This window comes from Eschrichtius robustus, chromosome 6 (assembly GCF_028021215.1).
Source record: "Eschrichtius robustus isolate mEscRob2 chromosome 6, mEscRob2.pri, whole genome shotgun sequence".
NCBI classification, from domain to species: Eukaryota; Metazoa; Chordata; class Mammalia; order Artiodactyla; family Eschrichtiidae; genus Eschrichtius; species Eschrichtius robustus.
Genome location: NC_090829.1, coordinates 60,332,072 through 60,350,628, shown reverse-complemented (window position 1 = coordinate 60,350,628; position 18,557 = coordinate 60,332,072).

Sequence of the window (18,557 nt, the reverse complement as noted above, 5' to 3'; positions counted from 1 at the left end):
AAAGTAAATTACTAATAGTTCAACAGGTGATACAATTCTAAGCCAGAGTTCCTTTGCATTACTTGGTCTATTGATTTTGGATTTCAAAGAAATGAAAATCAAAGAAAGGCTGCTGCTAATCTACCTCAGAAGCAGCACCCTGTCATTTAAAAATAACATTATTCTGACTAGCATTCAGCCCCTTCTCAACTTGTCACTTCATGTATGCTAAATATTCAACCACAAGATTTCCTCTGTAAACACACAGGTCACAAGAGCTCTGAAAATTCAGAAAGTGATACTTTCTTTAACCATTTCCTGAACCCTAAACAAGTAAAGACTTAAGAATGAGAGACATGTTATTCCCTTTTGCATTAAGTTGACAGTTTTACTCTCCTGTCAATAAACTTACAGCTCCCCCTTTTTTTCCTTAAGGGCCTAAGTCTTGAGAAATTCTGCAGAGGGGTATATTTTTTAATCTCAAGTATTTGGGAATGTTTGGAAATACCATCTACCAATAGTTTTCTGCAGATTTAAGGGTCCAAATTCTAGTCCCTTCTTGATCAAAGCCACAATAATGAATCTTGTTTTACTCTTCTACTACCGTGATACTACAGGTAAATTTCATTTTGCCCTCTAAATGAGAAGCACAAACTAGTAACTTTCAGGCTTTATTCAGGCCACTAACCTGTTGTGGTTGGCCCACACAAAGCTTTTAGAATTAAGCCAACATATAAAAATCAGTTAAATTCACATAAAAGTCCAGAGAGTCCAGATATCCAGTTTCTCTTGAAAGATTGGAAACTTTGGCAACCCTGGGCCTACATTCCTATGTGGTAATAATTCAGCTGATAGGGAGAAGTGGCTGCCACTTTTACAGAGCGGTCAATCTCCAGTTGACCATGGTCCCTGCTAACCAATCCAGAATCCTATTGTGTCCCTGACACCAAGATCCTTGTTATACCCAGCACACTTCATATAATTATGCTACCTGCCTGGTTTCTGTAGGCATTTGAGCTCCTTACCTCTTCTGATAAAACGTTTTCTATTTTATTTCATTAGCATATATTGCACATCCAGTGAATGAAAGTGGGGAGTAGTAAGGAATAGGAGGTTACAAGTTCCTGAGCTCAGGGAATGTAAACGCTAGCAGTAGGGACTGAAACGCACTCAAAGTGATCCTGCAAGGTGTTTAGCACTGAATCCCATATAATGGTCTAAAGCAGCGTTGTCCAATAGAATTATAACGTGAGCCACATGTTTAATGTTAAATTTTCTAGTAAACACATTGAAAGTTTTTTAAGGTGAAATGAATTTAATAATATATTTTATATAAACCAATATAACCAAAATCTTATTTCAACATAAAATCAAGGTAAAAAATTACTAATGAAATATTCATATCCTGTTTTTTGTACTAAGAAGTCTTTGAATCCAGTATGTCATTTATATTTAACAGTACCTCTCAATTTGAACTAGCCACATATCTCAAAAAATGTGGACTAGCCACCTTTCAAGTGCTCAAGAATCACACGTGGGGACTTGCCTGGTGGTGCAGTGGTTGGGAATCCACCTGCCAATGCAGGGGACATGGGTTCGAGTCCTGGTCCGGGAAGATCCCACATGTCACAGAGCAGCTGAGCCCGTGCGCCACAACTATTGGGCCTGCGCTCTAGAGCCCGCGTGCCACAACTACTGAGCCTGCATGCCACAACTACCGAAGCCTGTGCGCCTGGAGCCCGTGCTCTGCAACAAAGAAAAGCCACCGCAATGAGATGCCTGTGCACCGCAACGAAGAGTAGTCCCCACTCGCTGCAACTAGAGAAAGTCCGCGGGCAGCAACGAAGACCCAATGCAGCCAGAAAGAAAGAAAGAAAGAATCACATGTGGCTAGTGGTTAGAGTAATGGACAGCACACGTCTAAAGTAAAAATAAAGAGCCCAGAGAGCAGAACTCATTGCACTTGAGAATTCGAGGAAGGCTTCACGGTGAAAGTACCTTGGAAAATAAATAAGATGCTGACTAGCAGAGACGGGGCAGTTTGGGAAGCTTTTCATAATGGTGGGAAAGCAGAACAAAACCAAATAAAGTGATATATCTACTTAGGGAATTAGAGGAACTCAAACAGCAGGAGACATAAGACAAGGGGAAAGCAGAAGGTTAAGATGAAAAGGGATGTTTGAACAAGCTTACCAAGGACATTCACTGCTATGCTAAGGAGATAAGATTTTATTCTCTGGGTAATGGGATCCACCAAGACAATCTGAGCAGGAAAAGTGGTTTCTCACATATATGTTTTAGGTTGGAGTGTATACAAGACTGGGTTAATGTAACTCAAATCAAATTAGTCAGGTCTGAATTCATGCAAATAGGGTTAGAATACAAATATGGAAGCTCCAAAAGGCTGATATCAGTTCAATACAAAAAATAATTTTCTAAATTGTCAGTATTGCCCAAAGAACTATGTGCTGCTCTAGGAAATTGTAAATCCAACTTTGGGGATGTAGAAGCAGATGCTAGATAATGAGTCTTTAGGAGTCAAGCAAAGAAGGGAAGCTCTTTTGTCCCCTGCAATACACAGATAGCACCCCTACACTCAATTCCCTTTGAGCAAGCTGTATAACTTCATGCCTTTCTCTCCCATTCAAGACAGCATATTGGAATGCAAGGGAGAGATAGAGTGCTATTATTACTGAGATAACCTTGACTCTGTTCTAATTTATTTTGTAAAAGAAAATAAATCACTTTCAACCTTTGTTACTTTATTATTAGGGGGGGTTAGACGAAGAACAGTTTATTCTCTTGGCAGCTGGTATGAGAATTCCTCTTAGTGAGAGAACTGCCTTTGTTGGGAAAATGCTTTAGTAGCCCCACTTGCAATAGATGAGTGCTGCAGGGCCAGAACGTCACCTGAGGCCAAGGATTCAGAAGAGAGGGTCCAACTACATGGCATGAGACAGAGAGAGAAATCTGTGTGCTTTTAAGAGGGAAGGAGTGGAAGAAAAAAAAGTCAGGGCAGGGAGGGAAGTGGGGGAGCTAGTGAAATTGGGAGACTGAAGTCCTCAGATATTCAATCAAGTTACAAACTCAGGAAATGCTTGGTGTGAGTGGATTTGGGGCAGTAAACTAGTGGAGGCACTGAATTTTGCATCCAGGTGGACAAAAAACAGAAAACATTTGCAGATGCAAAATGCTAAACCAGAGGAAGCCTCAAGAACATTAGCCCGGGACTTCCCTGACGGTCCAGTGGTTAAGATTCCGTGCTTCCACTGCAGGGGGCGCGGGTTCCCTGGTGGTTGGGGTGGGCTGGGAAATAAGATCCCACAGGCTGTGCGGCAAGGCCAAAAAAAGAAAAAGAAAAAGAAAAGAAGTCTGTAGAAATGTAAAGAAATTATGGGAACCACTGCGAACTGGGGTCCAAGTCATATTAACTTAGAATCTCAGGGGCAGGGAGATACCACTGATCACCTTAGTAGCATTGCATTTGTCCTCATTGCTTGTAGAAGAGCCCACATCTGTCTCCACACACAGGGACATCATGCGACCTTGACTGAAAGCAGCCGTTAGAAAGGGTAGTCAGCCCTAGACTGCAGATTGGCAAAGACTGCCTTGTGAACCCTCTCATGACATTATTGTCATGACTCGATATGACAATAACTGTTTTAAGTGGCCTTCAAATATTCTAAACTACATCGATTTTATTTAGCCAGTGCTCCTCCAAGTGAAGTCTGACAAGATGGTGTGCCAGAGAGACCTTGGGCTTGCAGAATATAACACCACGCGTCCTGCAATGCCCATTGTATTTGACAGTAAATACTCATTTGTCATTTTAAAATAAGCATGAATAGTTTATTTAATTATATTATTATTTATTATTAGTTATTAAAATAAGCACTTAATTTTAAGATAAAGCCTGGAGAATTCAAAGCATGGCATTCCTGGATCACTCCATGCTTTACCACCAGATCGCAGGGATATGTGTGTCACTGTCAACTGCTATAGGGAGACTTCAGTGGGCAAGTTTGTGAAGCCCTGGTCCAAACCACACCAAAAGCTTGCTTAAACAGAGCCCTGGAGATCAACTGTCCCATCACAGCTATCTGCAAGTTGCCTTTGATTTTATGCCAGTTTCCAAGCAGCCCTGGGGGCCATGTGGTACGCAGCCATAAATCAGCTTCATCATCATCATCACTGCATGCCATGTAAAAGCTCACACACATGTGGACATCTGTCTATAAGCATCATGTAAAACTAGATATATGTAGATGCTACCCCTGCTGTCCGGAGCTCACTGGCTGGGTGCTACAACCTGGCTGTGGACTCACATTTAGTAGAGCACACAAACACAGGCCACTGAACCTCAGGGACATCAAAATTAGTAAAGCAAAATTACAAGTAGACTGCAGTTATTCTGTTGATTGTGTGATCTGTTCACTGGAACGATGACCGAGAAAAAAAGCACTATAACACAGTGGCCAAAAGCAAGAGCCCTGCAATTAGACTCTATGGGGGTGAATCCTGGCTCTGCCACTTCTTAACACTGTGACCTGGGGCAAGTTATCTAAGGACTCTGGTTCTCAGTTTCCTACCACGTGAAATGGAGAAATTAATCATTCCTGCTCCATGGTGTTTTGAGAAAAGTTAAATGAGATAGTAGCTGAGGTAACCAAGTGCCTGGCATAGACTTAATGCTCAATAACTTTCTCCTCTCTCTCTCTCCCTTCCTCCCTCCCTCTCTCTCTCTCAAACCCCCCTGCCCCCTCTAACTGAAATGGTTGGACAATACACATTTCTGTCCTAGGCACTGTGCTATGGCTAAAGACTACCCACAAAACTCAAAATGCTCTCAGACTAAGTAGGTTGCCCTGTAATACAAGGCAGGCTGTGACAAGCACTATAACAAAGGTAATGAAATACTCAGAGAGAGTATTAACCTGAGAGCAAGGACTGGTCTCATTCATCCTTGTATCCTCAGCATATTACCCAGTGTCTAGCACAAAAGCAATGCTCCATAAATTATTGGACAAGAAACAAATGGTTTACAGGTAAGAGGTGGGCAGAACTAGGAAATGCTTTGGAGAAAGGCTTGGTAATGCAGGTGGGATTTCTGAAAAAAAAAGTAAGAGGTTGCAAGTCAAGGAGAAAAAAACGGGAGTCAGGGCTTCCCTGGTGGCACAGTGGTTAAGAATCCGCCTGTCAACGCAGGGGACACGGGTTCGAGCCCTGGTCTGGGAAGATCCCACATGCCGCGGAGCAACTAAGCCTGTGCGCCACAACTACTGAGCCTGTGCTCTAGAACCCGTGAGCCACAGCTACTGAAGCCCGCATGCCTAGAGCCCGTGCTCCGCAACGAAGAGTAGCTCCCGCTCATCGCAACTAGAAAAAGCCCACGTGCAGCAACGAAGACCCAACACAGCCAAAATAAATAAATAAAATTAATTAATTAAAAAAAAAAAACGGGAGTCAGGGGAATAGGGAGACGACAAGGAAAGGGGAGGTAGGCTTGTCACACACACTATGGCCCTGATGTCAAGAGAATTTCAAAATATGAAAAAGAATTATCATTAACATTGTTGTCAACCAAGGGTGAAAGTGAAAAGCCCTTGTCAAGCTCCAGGTTCAGAAGAAACTCTACAGGCAAGAGAAAGAGCCTCAGACTTGTAAGGTCTGGACTTAACGAAGAGAATAGAAAACATGTTAATCAGAGGAACTCTCTCACTCCAGGCTGCAGCCCACCTGAACTACCTGGAATGCTCTCAAGGTTCCACACCTTCTCTTGCCTTAGAACCTTGCAATGAATGTGTCTTTCCCTTTTCCAGATCCTCAAATTGTCCATCCCTCCCTCTCCTCCCCCATTCCACCTACCTAACTCCTATTTATCCTAAAGACTCAGTCCACATGCAAGCTTCTCAGGAAAGCTTTCCTTGCCCCTCACCACCCAGATCTGGGGTAATATCACACCTGCTCATATTTCTATAACAATCCACACTCACCCCCACATTGCAGTTGCAATTGCCTATTTACTTGGGTAGCTTCCTCCATCACACTGCAAGCTCCTCAAGGCAGGCATTATGACTCACTTATTGTTAAGTGCTTGATAAGTTAATAACTGGGAAGCAAGTTGAAATTCCCCCAAATTAAAAAGTATACACATTGAAACAATACTATATAAGTCATTTGGGCAAACCTTTTAACTCACCTCTGGCTGAGGCCATTTAAAAATTAATGAGTAATGTATCACTCAATCAATGATACATTGTCAGCTCAAATACAGCTTTCATTAGAGCATGGGTTAAAAGTCCTAATGTGCCTCATCTTCCCCATTCATATACATAAGACCAATGAGATCCCAATTCCAGCCCCTCAAGGAAGTTTACAGATACAGTTCCCTTTTATTCTTAGAAAAAGCAATTGATTTTTTTTCACCTATCAGGATGCCAGAAAGAGAAAAGTTTAATTTAATACATTGTTAAGATGTGAGGAAACAGGCAATCTACACAAGTGGTAGAAAGGTAAATAATTATCAAAATGCACATACATTTGCACACCCTACAAATTTATCAAGAGGATTATACTCCATGAATGCAAAATATGGTATACAAGGTTGCTCACTATTGCATTTTGGGGCTATTTTTTATTGAGGTAAAATATACACAATATAATATTTACCCTTTAAACCATTTTAAAGTACACAATTCAGTCACATTAAGTACATTCACATTGGCTATTCGTTCAAGATGTTGGCATACGAAGAGCCTGAATGTACATTCTCCCATGGATACAATAAATATACACCTACATATGAATCAATTCCTTCTGAAAAGAACCTGAGAACTAACTGAATACAAAGAATAAAAAGGACTCTACCACAAAGAATGAAAAGGACTACATCAAGATGGGTAGGAGAGGCAGACAAACACTCTCATCCGAAGTGCCAAACCCGGCAAGGCGGCACACATAGGGGGGGATCGCACCAGACAGGCACCCTGCCAGAGGAGCAAGGGGTTGGTGCCCCACATCAGGCACCCCGGCCCCTAGGATCTACACAGAGAGATGAGTCCCAAAACGCCTGGCTTAGAAAACCAATGTGGTTGACATCCAAGGGTCTCAAAGTGCGTAGGAGACTGAGACTCACCACTTAAAGGGCTCACATGTGGTCTCTCTCGCCCTAAGACCCAGCAAGTTTGAAAGTGCCAAGACTACATGTGAAGGAAATTTGCAAATCTACATGATTTGGCTGGAGGGCCAGGGGATGATGGAAACATTTCCCAGAGACAGAGGCACTATCAGATGCCATTGCTGTGCTCCCCACCTAACTTGCTAGCACAGGTGGGCAACCTTGGATGTGGGGGTAAGCAACCACAGCACTACCCCGCCACACTGCTGAAGCCAAAGAGCTCTGCAGCTATAGTGTTCCCCTACTCCCTTGCTGAAGCAGGCAGGCACAAACAGTCGAGGTACTTTCCCATTCCTGGCCTAAAGTCGAAGCCTGCACACACAGACAGGGCACTCTCATGCTGCATTACTGAAGCCTCTGGGCATACGTAGTCAGGTCATTTTCCCACTGCCTTCCTGAAGCAAGAGAGAAAGCCCTACCCCCTACACTCTCCAGCTTCCTAGCTAAAGCCAGTAGGCATGTGCAATCCACACAGGGGATGCCCCGGGATCACCTGGCCTGGTGGCCAAGGGGGCTGGCATTCCTGAGCTCCATAGGACTGTAACAATGGAAAGACAATTTTTGGCACCTCCCTCAGGGCACTGCACAGACAGCAGACTGAAATACAACCCAGTCTTTCTGTGAAAAAGGCCTACTTACTCACCTGGAGCTTCACTCTGAGGAACAGCTTTAGGCTTCCCACACATTTAGAGGCTAGGGAGGAATGCCCAGGGAAAGTAAACAGGGAGACACCATCCTTGTGCACCCCCTTGGCCTTGCACAGCTCAATACGACTTCCCAGAAAAGAGCTTATACACTCATCAGGAGCTCCGATTTTTGCAACTGTCACCCACAGGACACCTCCAGATCTCCTGGTCTGGAGGCCAGCAGGGATTACTATTGCAGCCCCATAGGACGTATGTATCTATATACTTTAAAAGCTGCTGGGGAGTTCCCTGGCAGTCTGGTGGTTAGGACACCACACTTCCCCTGCAGGGGGCACAGGTTCGATCTCTGGTTGGGGAACTAAGATCCCGCATGCCATGCGGCATGGCCAAAAACCAAAACAGCTGCTGCCTGAGGGTCTGGCATCCAATCACCTGAAACTAGGTGCCAAATGAGATTCCTCTCCTTGGAATACTGACAGGCCTCGGCACACCCTCAGCAACAGGGGCATACTGAGAATAAATCAGGCGCCACCTGACACAGAGCTGGGATGAGTCAGCCCCACCCTTCCCTCCCGACAGCAGAGCAATAATTGGCCTGGCCAGGTGCCCCAAGCCCCATCCACACCATGCAAAGACTGGGCCAAAACCAGAACAGATGAGCACCTGTCTTCCTCATGCAACAGCCAAGCCACAACAGGGCCAGGTGAACACCCTGAGCCCCACTATCCCTACACAGCAGCCAACCTAAAACCCAGTCCAGAGACCAAACTGCAACCAGGATAGGTAAGCAACTCAAACCCCACCCTACCCACTAGGCAGCTGAGCTGCAAACAGGCCCGGTGAGTACCCTGAGCCCCACCTTCCCCATGTAGCAGCCACAAGGCTATCACAGTAGCTGGCACATGCAGCCCACATGAGAAATATTGATAGAGTGCCTGGCTCTGGTTACCAGGGGACATTGTGCTTTGGGGCTACACAAAACAATGCCATCACAAGATCACTCCTTCAAGATTAAGGGAGGTAGCCATTACACCTAATACACACAGACAAACACAGAGAGACAGGCAAAATGAGGAGACAGAGGAATAAGTTCCAAACCAAAGAGCAAGGCAAATCCCCAGAAAAAGACCTTAGTGAAATGGAGATGATAAACAACCTACATGATAAAGGGTTTAAAGTAATTGTCATAAAGATGTTCACCAATCTCAGGAAGGAAAAATGGATGAACACAGAGAACTTGAACAAAGAGACAGAAAATGTAAGAAAGTACCAAACTGAAGTTATAATTGAACTGAAATATACAGCAGAGGGGTTCAACAGCTAAATGGATGAAATAGGAGTATGAATCAGAGAAAGCAATGGCAAACACCCAGAGAGAGCAGCAAAATAGAAAAAGAATTATAAGAAGTGAGGATACCTTAAGGGACCTCTGAGACAACATCAAGTGAATAAAATTTGCATTATAGGAGTCCAAGAAGAACAAGAGAGAAAGGGCCAGAAAAATTATTTGAAGACAACAATGGTTAAAATCTCCCCTAATCTGAGGAACGTAAAAGACATCCAGGTCCAGGAAACCCAGAGAGTTCCAAATAAGATGAACCCAAAGAGAAATATGCTAAGACATATTATAATTAAAATGGTAAAAGATAAAGAGAGAATCTTAAAGACAGAAAGAGAAAAGCAAATTATTATGTACATGGGAAACCCCATAAGGGTATCAAAGATTTTTTTGGCAGAAGTTGTACAGGCCAGAAGGGAGTAGCATGACATAGGCAAAGGGTGGAAAGGAAAAAAACTGCCAAGCAAGAATTTGCTACCTGGCAAGGCTATCATTCAGAATTGAAGGAGAGATTAAGAGTCCTACAGATAAGCAAAAGCCAAAGGAGTTCATTACCTCTAAACCAGCCTTACAAGAAATGTTAAAGGGACTTCTCTAAGCTAAAAAAGAAAGGCACTAATTAATAATAAGAAAACATATGAAAGTAAAAATCTCACCTGAAGAGATAAATAAATAATAAAGGCAGTGGGTCAATCACTTATAAAGCAAGTAAAGAGAGTAAAAGACAAATGTAAAATTAATTGAAAATAAAATAATTAGTGAAGGAATACATAAAATAAAAACATATAAAATGTGTCATCCAAAACATAAAATGTGGGGAGGAGAGTGAAAATATTAAGCTTTAGAATGTGTTCAAAATTAAGTTACTATCAACTTAAAAGAGACTGTTATATACATAGAATGTTATAAGTGAACTTCTTAGTAACCACAAAGAAAAAACTTATAGTAAATACACAAAGGAAAATGAGAAAGCAATCAAAATGTAACACTGAAGAAAATAATCAAACCACAAGGGAAGAGAGAAAGAGAAGAATAAAGGGAAAGGAACTACAAAAACAGCCAGAAAACAATTAACAAAATGGAAATTAGTACATACATACCAATAATTACTTCAAATGTAAATGGACTAAACTCTCCAATCAAAAGACATAAGATGGCTGAATAGATCAAAACATGACCCTTCTATAAGTGGCCTACAAGAGATTCATTTCAAACCTGAAGACACTCATAGACTGAAAGTGGAGGGATGGAAAAAGATATACCATGCAAATGGAAATTAAAAGAAAACAGGGTAGCAAATATTTATATCAGACAACTTTGACTTTAAAACAAAGACTGTAACAAAAGAAAAAGGAGGACATTATATAATGATAAAGGGGTCAACCCAAGAAGAGAATATAATATTTGTAAACATTTATACACCCAACATAAAAGCACATAAATACACAAAGAACATACTAACAGAAATAAAAGGAAAAATCGACAGCAATACAATAATAATAGGGGACGTTAATACCTCACTTACATCAATGGATAGATATCCAGGCAGAAAATTAATAACAAAACACTGACCTTATATGACACATTAGACAAGATGGGCCTAACAGACATACACAGAACTCTTCCAAAAGCAGCAGAATACACATTCTTCTCAAGTGCCCATGGAACATTCTCCAGGATAGAACACATGTGAGGCCACAAACGAGTTTCAATAAATTTAAGGAGACTGAAATCATATCAAGCACCTTTTCCAACCACAACTGTATGAAACTAGAAATCTATTACAAGAAGAAAACTGGAAAAAACACAAATACATGGAGACTAAACAACATGCTATTAAATAATGTGTCAACAAAGAAATCAAAGAGCAAGTCAAAAATACCTTGAGACAAATAAAAATGGAAACACAACTTTTCAAAATCTATTAGACAAAGCAAAAGCAGTCTGAGAGGGAAGTTCATAGCAATACAGCCCTAACTCAAGAAACAAGAAAAATCTCGAATAAACAATCTAACCTTACATCAAAAGAAACTAGAAAAAGAACAAGTGAAACCTAAAGTTAATAGAAGGAAGGATATAATAAAGATAAGAGAGGAATTAAATGAAGTGGAGACTAAAAAAAACTTTTTTTAAGTCAATGAAACTAGGAGCTGGTTCTTTGAAAAGACGAACAAAACTGACAAACTTTTAGCCAGACTCCTAAAGAAAAAAACAGTTCAAATAAATAAAATCAGAAATGAAAGAGGAGAAATTACAACCAATACCACAGAAATACAAAGGATCATAAGAAAACAAGATGACCAAATATATGCCAACAAATTAGACAACCTAGAAGAAGAAATGGATGAATTCTTAGAAACATACAGTCTTCCAAGACTGAATCATGAAGAAATGGAAAGTCTTAATAGACTGATTACTAGCAATGAAATTGAACTAGTAATAAAAAACTCCCAAAACGCAAAAGTGCATTCCACATGACATTGAAAGAAGAGATAATACCTATACTTCTCAAATTACTTCCAAAAATTGAAGGGGAAGGAACACTTCCAAACTCATTTTACAAAGCCAGCATTACCCTGATCCAAAACCAAAGATACATCAAAAAAAAAAAAAAGAGAGAGAAGGAAAAGAAAATTACAGACCAATATCCCTGATGAAAACAGATGCAAAAATCCTCAACAAAATATTAGCAAACCAAATTCAACAATACATTAAAAAGATCATACACCATGATCAACTGGGATTCATTCAGATATGCCAGGATGGTTTAACATCCACAAATCAGTCAACATGTTACACCACATTAGCAAAATAAAGAATAAAAATCATACTATCATTTCAATAGATGCAGAAAAAGCATTTGAAAGAATTCAATATCCATTTATGATAAAAACTCTCAACAAAGTGGTTTAGAGGGAATGTACTCCAACATAATAAAGGGTTTTATATGACAAACTCACAACTGAAATCATACTCAACAGAGGAAAGCTAAAAACTTTTCCTTTAAGATCAGGAACAAGACAAGGATGTCCACCGTTGCCACTATTATTCAACATATATTGGAAGTTCTGGCCACAGCAATTAGGCAAGAAGAATAAATAAAAGACATCCAAGTTGAAAAGGAAGAAGTAAAATTGTCACTGTTAGCAGATGACATGATACTATATATTGAAAAACAAAAAAACTATTAAAACTAATAAATGGATTTAGTAAAGTTGCAGGATGCATACAGAAATCTGTGGTATTTCTATACATTAATAACAGACTATCAAAAAGACATATTAAGAAAACAATCCCATTTACAATTACATCAAAAATAATAAAATACCTGGGAATAAATTTAACCAAAGAGGGGAAAGACCTGTTCTCTGAAAACTATAAGATATTGAGAAAAAAACTGAAGATGACACAAACAAATGGAAAGATATATCATGCTCATGGATTGAAATAATCAATATTGTTTAAATGTCCATACTACCCAAAGCAATCTACAGATTTAATGCAATTCCTATCAAAATACCAATGGCATTTTTCACAGAACTAGAACAAATAATTCTAAAATTTGTGTGGAACTACAAAAGACCCTGAATAGCCAAAGCAATCTTGAGAAAGAAGAACAAAGCTGGAGTCATCATGCTCCCTAACTTCAAACTATACTACCAAAGCTACAGTAATCAAAACAGTATGTTACTGGCACAAAAGCATACACATAGCTCAATGGAACAGAATAGAGTGCCCAGAAAAAAGCCCACGCTTATATGGTCAATTAATCTATGACAAAGGAGGCAAGAATATATAACAGGGAAACAACAATCTCTTCAATAAATGGTGTTGGGAAAACTGGACAGCCACATGCAGAAGAATGAAACTGGACCACTATCCTACACCATACACAAAAATTAGCTCAAAATGAATTAAAGACCTGAAACCATAAAACTCCTAGAAGAAATTACAGGCAGTAAACTCTTTGACATCTGTCTTAGCAATATTTTTTTTGATATGCCTCCTCAGGTCAGGGAAACAAAAGCAAAAACAAACAAATGGGACTATATCAAATTAGAAAGCTTCTGCGCAGCACAGGAAACCATCAATAAGATGAAAAGACAACCTACTGAATGGGAGAAAATATTTGCAAACAATATATCTGATAAGGGGTTGATATCCAGAATATATAAAGGACTCATACAACTCAATATCAAAAGAAACAAACAACCCATTTTTTAAAAATGGGCAGAGAACTTGAGTAGACATTTTTCCAAAGAAAATATACAGATGGCTAACAGGCAAATGAAAAGATGCTCAACTTCACTAATCATCAGGGAAATACAAATCAAAACCACAATGAGCTATCACCTCACACCTGTCAGAATGGCTATTATCAAAAAGACAAGAAACAGCAAGTGTTGACCAGGATGTGGAGAAAAGGGAACCCTTGTGCACAGTTGGTGGTGGGAATATAAATTAGTGCAGCCACTATGGAAAACACTAGGTAGGTTCTTCAAAATACTAACTACCATACAATCCAGCAATTCCACTTCTGGATATTTATCTGAAGGAAACAAAAATACTAATTTGAAAAGATATACATACCCCTATGTTCACTATTTACAATAGCTAAGATATGGAAGTAATCTAAGTGTCCATCAACAGATGAATGAATAAAGACGTGGTGTGTGTGTGTGTGTGTGTGTGTACACACACACAATGGAATATTATTCAGTCATAAAAAGGAATGAAATATTTACATTTGCAACAACATGGATGGATCTAGAGGGTATAACGTTAAGCGAAATAAGTCAGACAGAGAAAGACAAATACCATATGATGTCACTTATATGTAGAATCTAAAACAAAACAAACAAACAAAAAATAGATTCATACTGGTAGTTACAGAGAACAAATTGGTGATTGCCAGAGGGGTGGGAGGAGAGGGGAAAGGGCAAAATAGGTGAAGGGAATTAAGATGTACAAACTTCCAGCTATAAAATAAATGTCACAGGAATGTAATGTACAGCATAGGGAATATAGTCAATAATACTGTAATAACTCTGTATGGTGACAGATGGTAACCAGACTTATGGTGATCATTTTTTAATGTACAAAAATATCAGATCACTATGTTGTACACCTGAAACTACTATAATATTATCTGTCAATTATAATTCAATTTAAAGTTAAATTAAAACAATTTAAAGTACAATCACATTTTTATATAACCACCCCACTATCTATTTCCAGAAGTTTTTAAACTTCCCTCATCCCCACCTCCCTGTCCCTGGTAACCACTCTTCTACTTTCTGTCTCTATGAATTTGCCTAACCTAGGAGCTCACTTAAGTAGAATCAAACAATATTTGTTCTTTTTTGTCTAGCTTATTTCACTTAGAATAATGTTTTTAGGTTCATTCATCTTGTAGCATGTATCAGAATTTCCTTCCTTTTTTAAGGCTGAATAATTATTCCATTGTATGTGTATACCACATTTTGTTTATCCATTCCTCTATTGATGGACATTTGAGTTGTTTCCACCTTTTGGCTATTGTGAATAATGCTACTATGAACATCAGTATACAGGTATCTGTTTGAGTCCCTGCTTTCAATTTTTTTGATTATACACCTAGAAGTAGAATTGCTGGCTCATATGGCAATTCTATGTTTGACTTTTTGAGGAAGCACTAAACTGTTTTCCACAGTGGCTGCACCATTTTACATTCTGACCAGCAATGCACTAGGCTTCTTACATTCATATAAGAACAAAAGATTGGAAGCAACCTAAACATTTATCGATACTCAACTGATTAAATAATTTATAGTGCATTCTCACAATGAAATATCATGTAACCATAAAAATAGAACAGGGACTCCTTTTTTGAATGAATAAAGAAAGGGTTCTAAAATGTGTTACGTGAAAAAGCAAGATGCAGAACAGTGAGTATGTTATGCTATCATTTATGTAAAAGAGAAGAAAAAGTATTTATATAAATTTGCTTGGAAAAATATAAAATATCTCTGGAAGGATAACAGAAGAAATTAATCAAGTTTATTGCTTCTTAGAAGAGGAATTAAGTGATAGGAGGTCCAAGGAAGACAAAGGGTTTTCACTCTATAATCTTTTATATGTTTTGAATTTTGAAGAACAAGATTATACGATCTATTTGACTATTACATTTAAAACATTTTTAAAGTATTGGATTTTCTGAGCAAAATACATTTGACACTTTGTCACACTGAAGGTCCACACCACCACACTTTGAAGGGGAAAAGTAGAGCATCTCTCCTGTTGCAGCACCACAGGCATCTCTTAGAAAAGATGCTCTACATCTTTTACTCCACATCTACTCCCTTCATTTTCCCTATTTTCTAAAACTAGCATTTGAGCCCCAAATTTAACCTGCTTCTCCAGACCCTTCCTGTTCACCTCCCCAAAGGAGACAGATGAACTCAAAATTACTTTGTGAAAGCCAGAACCCCACTCTGGGAACAACTTCCCCCAAAACGTGAAGACACAAAGTGAAAATGTCAATCAAACACATGGAAAATAAAGATGTCTCCTAATATGGTAAAATCACAGCTTTAAAGTAGGAGCTTGGGAAAATATAAAAGTGAATCCATCTCTCTATCTTTAAGACACTTTACTATCTATATATGTCTGTGACCCCGATGTCTTTTTAGCACTCTAAATTGGGAAATGAGGATAATGTCTTTTTCAGTATCTTTGAGTAATAGAAAAGCATAGTAGCTCATCATTATAGGAGAGAACATAACAATGGCAGCAAAAAGTCCAATGTTTGCCTTTTCATTATCCAGTTGCACCAACTAGTTCAACAAATATATATTTTTTAAATAGTTACTTCCCAGGGTTCTATTTAAGTTAATGCAGCAATATTCCCAATTGCACTCCTAGTTAACTACTCCTAGTCCTTGAGGACTACAGTCCTCGATTAGTTATGTATGCTTTTAGTCATTTGCCTTTTTGTGTCTTTCTTGAAAATCCACAGTTGATAATCACAAGATTCAAGCTGAGGTAAAATTTTGTCAGTATTTCTAAGCACCATTTGGCTGAAAACATTGCTTGGGGACACACACATACACATCCACATATGCTGATGAGTCATACTGTAACATGTTATTTTGAGACCTTCCTGCCCACCGTAACACAGCCACACATCTGGCCTATCTTCAAAATGGTGACTCGTTGGAGCAGTGTTCATGGGGCTCTCCAAGGCCAGATGGCATTAATGCAAAAGTAGTATATCCCTTCCAGCTCCCTACTTCCAGAGTTCACACAGGAAACATAAAAAATATATATATTTAAATAAAAGCCAATGTGGAAAACACATGCTTTCATAATCTTAAATAGACTTTATTTATTGGTTCAATGAATTTAATTGATGTGGAACTATTAATGCAGTTATTGGGAAAACAGACTTGAAGATTTTAATGTTATCACTTAAAGTTTTAATGAAAAGGGCAGGTGGCAGTGATCATAAAAAAAGATGTAATCGAATATTTTCTGTAGTAAAAACTGTGCAGTAAAGATTTTAAGTGGTGCCCAATAGTGAAAAGTTTACTGTTAACAGATTCAGCTGGTGTTTAGCCAAAATTTGCTCTACATATTTTCATATCAAGAGTGATATCTGAATCAACAGAAAATAATACATTTATAACTCCTCAGTATTTCTATATTAGTCACCTCGAAATTTGCATTTTAAGGGCTTTCATTTTCTCCCAATAAAGTAATTTTTAGTTATAGAATGTCAATAACCAAATGACAAAATATGGTTTATGTTTTGGTAAATTTAATTATCTTATTTTCCATGTGCATAATTTTAATTCTGAACTGTTATTTATGTAACCAAACCTTGCTTTTAAAGGTATAGGTAATTTAAAGCATAATTTAAAAATTGATCATACATATAAATATAAATGAATGTTAACATGGACTTTAATTTGTAATTAAATTGACTTCCCTACAGCCGTTCATTTGAATAGTCGACATGTTTAATAAGTAGATTTAAAATTAAATCTCATGAATTAAAATATTCCTTTTAGAAGGCATCTAGTGGCATTATAATAAGAGTATTTTTAGAAGAAAAATGATGATAGAATCAAAAGCATTGGATTACACTGAGCATTAACAACGAAATGAGAGAAAAATGTATGTTTGTTTCTGTGGTGATGTAGGTGTATTTTACTCTGTTACAAGAAACAGTATCAAAACATTACCCCGAATCAGTAATTTGAACTCTCTGTTATAACCCTATCTGTCTCATAAGCAAAAGTTCCCAGGCTTTTGGAAATAATAACAAATATGGAACTGTCATTTTCAAACATAGATTCTACAGATCAGTGGTTTTCTTCAAAGGAAAAGAAAAAAAGCCCAAGTCAACTCCAAGCCTATCATTGAGTAATAATTCAAACAAACATTTCTTTTCAGATTTACTAAGAATAACGTATTCAAAGGTAAGCTGATCATCTTTTGTTTTAGTGTAGCTAAATGTAAAGCTGTAAAAGAACAACATGAAAAAACGTAGAGGAGGAGCACAGTTTCAAATATGTATAACTAAATCATGTTTCTTATTTTCCAGCGGAAGCAAACAACTTCAGAAATAATTCAAAAGAGTTAATTTACCCCATAGTTACAACTCTTAAATGCATGCTCCCTCAAATGAACAAAGGCTTGGTCAGCTGCATGCTAAATACTTTAAAATACAAATATATATCCAGTACAACTGTACATCTGACACTGCAAACGAAAATAAATTTGAGTATGGAATATTCCAGTGATAAGCAATGGAATCTGAAGAATATTACTGTTACATTACTGTTAATTTAATTGTTGTGAGGTTTTTTAAAAACTTATTTGTTTCTTTGGTTGGTTTGTTGTTATTTTTTTCTTGCCAGAGCAATAATACTTGATCACTGTGGTGTCCCTCACACAGGAAAAATACCTGATCAGTGAAACAACCTGCTTCCCAGAAAAGTATCAGCACATTTTCATTTCCATTTGCAATATAATTAATAAATTTAAATTCATAGAGTATTAGAGAGTGTGTTACATAAATTATATTGCACATGGACATATAAAATGTATATATATTCTACATTTGCATCTCTTATATATACTTAATCCTGGACATGAAAATCCAATTTAAACATTTAAAAACTCGATGATTTCAGAACTGTTAGGAAAGGAAAATTGACAGGAAGACTGATCCCTGATGGAATATTTCCCTATAAATCAGCCTGTAATATTTAACATTTTTTACTCAACGAAATATTTTTCCTTTCATTAAAAAAATTCCTCATTTCTGGCATGCTTAGGATTTTATGTGTAGGAATATAAGCTTTACTAGATTTAACATTAGCAACCAAGATATTTCCCTATTTCCTATAATAAAGCTAAGATTAAACAC